This window comes from Pezoporus flaviventris, unplaced genomic scaffold (genome assembly GCF_033815535.1).
Source record: "Pezoporus flaviventris isolate CSIRO_AGI_PZ_B2104156 unplaced genomic scaffold, CSIRO_AGI_Pfla_v1 ptg000138l, whole genome shotgun sequence".
In the NCBI taxonomy this organism is placed as follows: Eukaryota; Metazoa; Chordata; class Aves; order Psittaciformes; family Psittacidae; genus Pezoporus; species Pezoporus flaviventris.
Window position 1 is genome coordinate 866,873 of NW_026892686.1, and position 7,712 is coordinate 874,584.

Genomic DNA, 7,712 nt, shown 5'->3' on the forward strand with positions numbered 1-7,712 from the left:
CAGAGGAGCAATAGGAGGGATTAAAAGGAAAAGGTGGAGGGGGCTGTTCAAGGAGGCACCAGGTTGGGAGCAGTCAGCAAGTGCCCATTTGCCAGCTTCCCCTTGCCAAGGGTGGGCAAAGGCACTGCATGGAGCAGACGTTTTATTACTCACACATCTCTGAGTACCCAAACTGATCTTAAAGCACTTTGGCATGTCCCAAGGGTCGTCAGAGACGACTTCCTCCCTGCATTAATAATGAAACAGCTCTTAACCAAAATTAAACTGGAGCAGCGTAATAGCATTTTAAACCTGACAAAGCTGAAAGAGCTGATTTCTTATTCCCCTCTTGCCCATGCAATTAGCAACGGGAGGAAACGTCAAAGTTTTCTCTCTTAAGAAGAGCTGAACAATCTTCAGAGCTTCTACAGGAGACAGAAAAGAGCAGCCCCCCCCCTTTACAGGGGCTCCCCAAAACCACAGGCAAAAAGGGGCTAAAGGAAAGGCAGAAATGATAGCTGGTTTTCCCAGCCAGAAAACTGATGGAATGTGATGTATGTGCTCATCCTCTGCTCTTCTCACAGATGGCTGATTCATCGGGTTCCTTCCTGCTGGGAAGTGCACACATTGGGTACCTGCCACCACATCCCACAACCTCAGCGCACATCTTGCGGTGAGCACCAGCTGGACAAAGCACATGACCCTTTGCCTCCTGGTAAACGACCATCTGCCCCTGCAGACACCATCACAGACTTCCACAGGGGAAATAAAAATAGGAACAAGGAACAATTCTTCCCAATCCCACCACTGAGCCCTAGAAGCCACTTTCAGTTGTGAAGTGAGCTCCGGCATCTGTGGCTCTCTTCTTCCCTAAGATAACACTGTCACAGGAGCCTGGTTGACTTTTCCATGGGATTCCTGTGGCTGCCTCCCAGCACAGGAATTTATGGAATGTGAATCCAAAAGTCACTTGTGCTCTGGGAGGGAAAGGGAAGGCACCAACTAAACATAGAGCAGCTGATGCAGCGAGCCAGGGGATGCTCTACAACTCTGCCATTCCCATGTCTGTTTGACTCAGCCAGGAAATGAAGGGAGTCACTGCGACCCCCCAGGAGGAATCCAAGTGCCATTCCAGTGACCTGTGGTGAGCAGTTTCCCTCCTCCAGAAACAGCACCCAGCTCCACTCCACAGTGGTTTTGCTACAGCATCTGTTTCAACACACCAACCACCTCATCTGGAGAAGAGTGAGAACAGGGGAGAGGGGAGGGACAGAAAAGGTTTTCCTTCCTGTTGGTCAAACACAACAAAGGATAAACCCAGCCCTTCCATATGAAAACCAAACCTGAAAGGAAAGAAAACAAAATACCCTGGTTTGGGTTGAAAACAACCTTAAAGCTCATCCACTTCCAACCTCCTGCCACAGGCCAGGACACCTTCCACTAGAGCAGATTGCTCCAAGGCCCATATGCCAGAACAAGTAAGAACTTGGACGTGTTAATCACCTTGTGACAAGATCAGTGCATGGTAAGAACTGGGTTGGGGAGAGGCACATGCAGCCTTTCCAACAGTGGCGATGCCACTCGAGCAAGCGACGCATTCATCCCTGCTCCAAACAAAGGTGGTTTATTTAATCCATCCTGGATGTATGAAATAATCTGAGCAGTGAAGCCTCACAGCACTGCGTTTATGCAGAGAACTGTGCACTAAAGGACATCATACCTGAAGGTCTCAGCACTGGCAGCCTTAGAGGGTGCTAAGCCCTTCTTGGTTTCATCTCAGTGGTTAACTATGGAGCCGGACTATGGTCCTGTGAAGAGGCACTTCAAAGCTCAGAGTAAGCTCACTGTCCCTGGACACTTCAAACTACAAAGACTCAACTACTTGTTGCCCCAGTACTGCAAGGAAATAGATGGAGACTTGCTGATCAAACAGCAAGAGGGAACAATCCACTGCTCTGCTCCTAAAATCACGCTGAGAACCTCTCTCACACACCTTTATAAGCATCAACTTGAGGGAAAGGATCTGAAGATCAAGGAACGGTCTCACATCTGAAGATGGGGACAAATGACCCCTGCCAGCTTTGATGAAACAGCGAAGGGGAAACATCCTTGGTTGTTTTGAAGGTGGGGGAAATATATGGTCATGAAAAGAAACAGATTTCTTAGATGAGACAAGCAGAAAAGCGCGGTGCAGAGCACGCTGCCAGAATGTTGTCAGAAACCTGCTGCAAAGCCTGTGGCAAGAGCTCCAGCCTTTGCTACCACACTGGCTGCCAGCCTGCGAGCAACCTCCTGCTGCTCTCAGAAGCAGCTTTCGCCAGCAAGTTCTCCCACCTGATGCTCAGCAGCTCCCACCCCTTCCTCACTGCTGTCCCCGCCGCTTCGTGCGCTTGTAGGATGAAGTGGGCCTAAAAGGGGGCACAAAAAGGAACAGTTGTTTATCCCAGAGTGGTGCCTCAGTCTTGATTCAGTGCCAGCTCCTTTCCCCCTCCCCACCTTGGTTTATGGGCTGCACAGATGTTTAACTCGATGCCTGCTTATGCTCTCAAGTGCCTTATTGCAGCAGCTGGTCCCCTGAGACAAGCTGTTTCCCCCCCAGCTCTCCCTTCTGTTACCAGCAGAAGGATGCTTGCTGCTCTCCTGCCTTCGCACGTGGGAATGCTGAAGCCCTCCACCTCTCCGATGAACTGCAAAAGCCTTCCACAAAGTCATTTTCCTCCCTTCTCCACCTCTATTCTTCCTGTAGCCCGAGTCTATGCCTGGCCCAACAAAGCCTTCATCTTGTACCCGGCTGCTGTGTGAACACCATGAAGTCCACCCATGGCAGGGAGAATGCTTCTGGCAGATTTGGATGCACTCACATGGAGTAAAACTGAATCAGGGCTGAGATTCAGTATAACACCAGTGTGCCAGTTATTTCCATAAAACAAAAGCTATGGGGAACTTAGCAAGGAATGAGAAGAGAAATGGTCTGGTGGTGCCTATGGTGCATAGCAAGACATGAGATAACTCACCTCTCCCTGCCAGCCTCAATCAGAAAGGTTTCAAACTGTGGTACCCAACAATAAGATACTTTGATGGGAGCAATTTTTTCTCTTCCTCGGGAGGATATTAACTGAGACACAAAGAAGGAATGTTGATTTAAGCAGCAATCCAAAAAAAACCCTTCTGTTCTGCATCAATAACTTCTGGATAAACCGAAATTCTCTGCCAGGTTAAGTTAAATTTAACTCATATTTCTTTGCTTTTATTAAAATGGAAAAGCAGTCCATCAGAGGGGTATTTTCACGACACACACAGTTCTCGGGTGCTATATCTTATGTGGATGTAATTATTCCAGCTATTCATCACAGAACCACAAATCCAACCTTCAAAAAGCATCGTAATGCTAGATTCATTGAATCCAGCTGATATTAAATATCAACAGGGCTCCATTATCAGTTTTTGTATCTGAACACTGTAATATCAGCTATTACTCTTCTATATTAAAGTTGTATCTTTGCAAGAGAATTACTTTCCCTTGGCAACAATGGTAAATGTTAACTACCTTGAATATTTCAGTCACATATACATTATGTATAAGATTGTGATCTGCTAAACAATAATGGAGAGAAACAGAAAGCGACAAAAAGATTTGCTCTGTGAAGGATTTCTTTCTGTTCCCAGAGAAAAAGCACTGTGCAAGGGAAAAAAATACATGGAATAATGTGTTGAAGTCTTTTTCCACTGGGAAGCAAGAATCTGATTTAGCATTTCTGAAAGAAGGGAGTTCTGCATCGCAAAACATAGCATTAGAAGTAAGTGGTTAATGGTATTTGGATGACAGTAATGCTTAAGAACTGCTGCGGTGAGTCCTGTAAAGCACTACACCTGCAAAGCAGGAGATGCACTAATCCCATACCCAGGATCCCATGAGAGATGGCCCGTCTCAAGCCTCAGACTCCCATCTGGGTACCCGCGCTCAGACCTCTCTCAGAAGATGCATGCAAATGCTCCGTCTCCCTGCTCGCCCAGAAAGTAAAGTTCTGTGTTAGCATCAGGTTTAAATGAATGTTTACCCTGACAAGTAAATTGGAAATCACATCACTTGCATGCATTACACCAGCTAATTCCTCAGCCCTGTTTGCAAATATTTACAAAGCTCTAACTCAGTCATTAGACCACATACTAATGACAAATCATTTGGAAACCACCAGTTTATGTCAACTTCATTTTTCCTACCGTGATATTTAGTCATTCCTTGTTCCAATTCCCAAGGTAGGAGGGTGGTTTTCAACAGTAAGGGTGAAGCTGAAGATTAGCTGTGATGCTAACGATGCTGGTTATGCTGCTCCTCTTGTCTATCCCATTCCTGACCATGTTGCCATCTGATCCAGTATCTAGCTGGATTCATCAACCCTCCACGGAAGCAGGTATCTTGAGGCAGTAAACTGAGAAGCAAGAGGCTACTGAAATGAAAACTGCCACCAAGAAGTTGCCATGCCATGCCCAAACACACAAGCCCCTACGTGTCCTGCCTTTATTAACCCATATACTTCAACTGCTCATCTAAAGCAAGATATGGCTTTTGAAACTTGTGGGTCTGTATCATTCATATGCAGATGCCAGAAGGAAGCAATTTAAAGTACCAATGATGTTGCAAAAGAGCCCGTTGAAATGTTACTTTTAGGGATATCACATCTATTCCATCCTGGAGGAAGATGAGGATGCCCTTGCTCACCACAAGTAGTGCTTGACTTTTCACACACTCCACCTCACTGCACCAAGAGCACTCGTGCTAGTCAGCACCAGTATCAGCACTGCAATCTAGAATGTGATAGCTTCACGTAAAGCTTCTAAGCATATAGATACACTTCAATGTAAATTACAGGCACAGCAGGTAACCCTTGTTCATTTATACACTGATTCCACCTTTAGAAAAGCACCTGTTAGGAATCAGTGCGAAATGTTACAGGTGCTCTTAAAACCCAAAAGGTCAGAGGATCTTTAACAGTGTTACTGTTATAAGAATATATACTGAATATTGAATATACTCAGTATATTGAATTATATACTCAATGTTAGCCATACATTCTGAAACAATCTCTATTTTTTAGATGCAAAAGCATCTATAAGCATTTCAGTTTGGTATCAAGAGGCAGAAACAGTCATTGCACCATGCACTACACCACACTGCACCCTAAAATCTTACTAGTTGTCTAATCAAAGCGACCTAGGTTTGTACAAAGATGAGTTTTTAAACAGTAATAGATTTACATCCATTACTTCAGCTTTTGGCCACCTTTGATCAGTCTGGCATGAAGTTCAAGAATCACAAGCTATACACACCACTGTGCTGCACATGCACACGAAGCAGTCCTGCGTTAGTGCCTGCTAAGTTCTCTGTTCCCACCTGTATTCCACTTCAGAAGACAAACGAGAGAGGAGCACTTGTTCTGCAATAGAAATAAGAACCCAAGCAGAGGAAAAACTCTATGAGCACACCCATCCCTAACGTCTTCCTAAGCATCAGGGGACCACATGGGACCAGCTCTGAGCACATTTATAGGCAACCAGCATCCCTAGAACAAATAAGGACAACAGAAGGGACCAGATGGGATTTTTGCTCCCTGTTGCATGAAGAGGGTGATACCTTTCAGTGCCCATCACTTCGCTGCCACTTTTCAGAGCAACATTTAAAGGTCTCTGTAACTCACTACTGAGGATAAAACACATGAATTTTGGCTCCTCCAATGCTCAGCATAAAGCTTACCACAAAGTAGAAGCCAATGTTGAAAAATCCTTTCAAAAGAGAGCCCAAACCACTTGATAGGGACAATAGGAACAGCACAGAAAAGAACTGCTGACACTTCCTTCGGATTCTTTCCCAGCTCGACTTGTAACAGCTATTGATTTTGTGTTTTTCACAACTATATATACATTATTTAACACATCTGAACACTACGTAAACCAACTTTCTTGTGCTTCTGCAATATTGATGCCTTTCAGAAAGTTGAAACCTCTACTGAAAACCCCAGTTCCATGTGTGAAGCCTGAAATACTGCAGCTGAAGCTGTACAAAAGCAAAACCTAAGTGTTCCTTAATGACCAGGGGGCTCTTTGCCTGTTGCTGCCCCAGAGCTGGATGAGGACTGCAGGAGGTGGGGGTCTCCCCAGAGTGCAGCAGAGGGGCAGGATCCCCTCCCTGAGCTGCTGCTCACACTCTGGGGGTGCAGCCCAGCACACGGGGGGGGTTCTGGGCTCAAGCTGCATCATGAGAAGCTTCTCATTGACCAACACCCCCAAGTCCTTCTCTTCAGGCTGCTCCATCCAGTCTCTGTGCTTGAACTGTCCTGACCCACGTGCACTTGGCCTTGTGCAAACCTCTCACAAGCTCCACCAGACTCTGGAGCCCCTGAACAGCAGGTCCCTGATGTTAAAATAGAAAGCGTTTGAGTTTCGAGACAACCTCCACCCCCTGGTAATACAATCAGCATTTCTTAAAGGCTTTTCTGGCACAGTTTGAGACTGAGACTGCTGCTGAGAATCTGCTAAAATTCAGTGTGCTCTGTTAATACAAACAGCTGTCGGTGTTTATCATGTCTGCTTCGTTCAGGTAGGAAGCTGCCTAAGAGAAACTGCAGCAGAGAGTGTGAAGAAGCAGCCCCAAAGGCAGAACTTGGAGGAAAAAGCACTTTTACAAACTTAATAGATTCAGTCTATAGCAGAGAGATGGGAAGGATAAGATTCAACAGTTTACCTAAGAGCACCTAAAAGCATTTCTACCTTTTCACATTACATAATCCATCACAGATAGCATCAAGAATATGTATTTTAGCCACTTGTAAAGACTGATACGATTATGTCTCAAGGCTCACTTGTTCGCTGCCTTTTTACCTGTGCAATCACACACACCTGTGGAAGGCCAATACAAAGCACCTGGTGATCTCTGTAGCAGGATTTTACTCACCTGGCACTAAACCAACTGCTGAAAATAGGATTCTGCATTTAAACAGACACCCCCAGGCCTGCTCCTGCCCAGCACAGCAAGCTCTGCCTTGCCTGCTGCCCCAAACCAGCCTTGTACATAAAAGAGGAGCAGAAGCTCTATCCAAGGCTCCTGCTGGGGAGAATCTCGCATCCCTGCTTTGATTTTACTCCCCAACCACAACCTGTGCGAAGGTCCTCTCAACATGAGCCAGTAAGAGATATCTGCATCCCCTTCTATCATGTGCATCAGTTAACTCTGAACTTCCATCACCACAGCACAGACTTGAGCTCATCTACATCTCTACTGACCTGTCTTCACTGTCACCTCCATAATTCACCAAAGTCTGACAGCACACACAGTCCTGCACCAGAACCACATGCTAAACCAGCCAGGCCTTGCCCAGACAAGCCTATCATCTAGGCTTCTCCCTCAGTGACATGGCTTAGTGGTGGACTTGGCAGACCTGGGGTAACGGCTGGACTTGATGATCTTCAAGAGCTTTTCCAACCGAGCTGATTCTGTGATCATCTAAAAGATAGATGACACAACATGAGAGGAAAGCCACGGGTGTCACAAAACGGCTGTCAGAAGGGACTGAACAAGACAAAATCAATATATAAGCCTAAATGTACAATACTAATGATCTAAGACCTGAGGAGAGGTCAAGGATGCTCACAAGGAAGAGATGGTTCTTGCGGTGCTTTGCACTGAAGCTTTAGCTGGTACTGCAACCAGGTTTTAAGCTCATTTTCCTTGTACATAC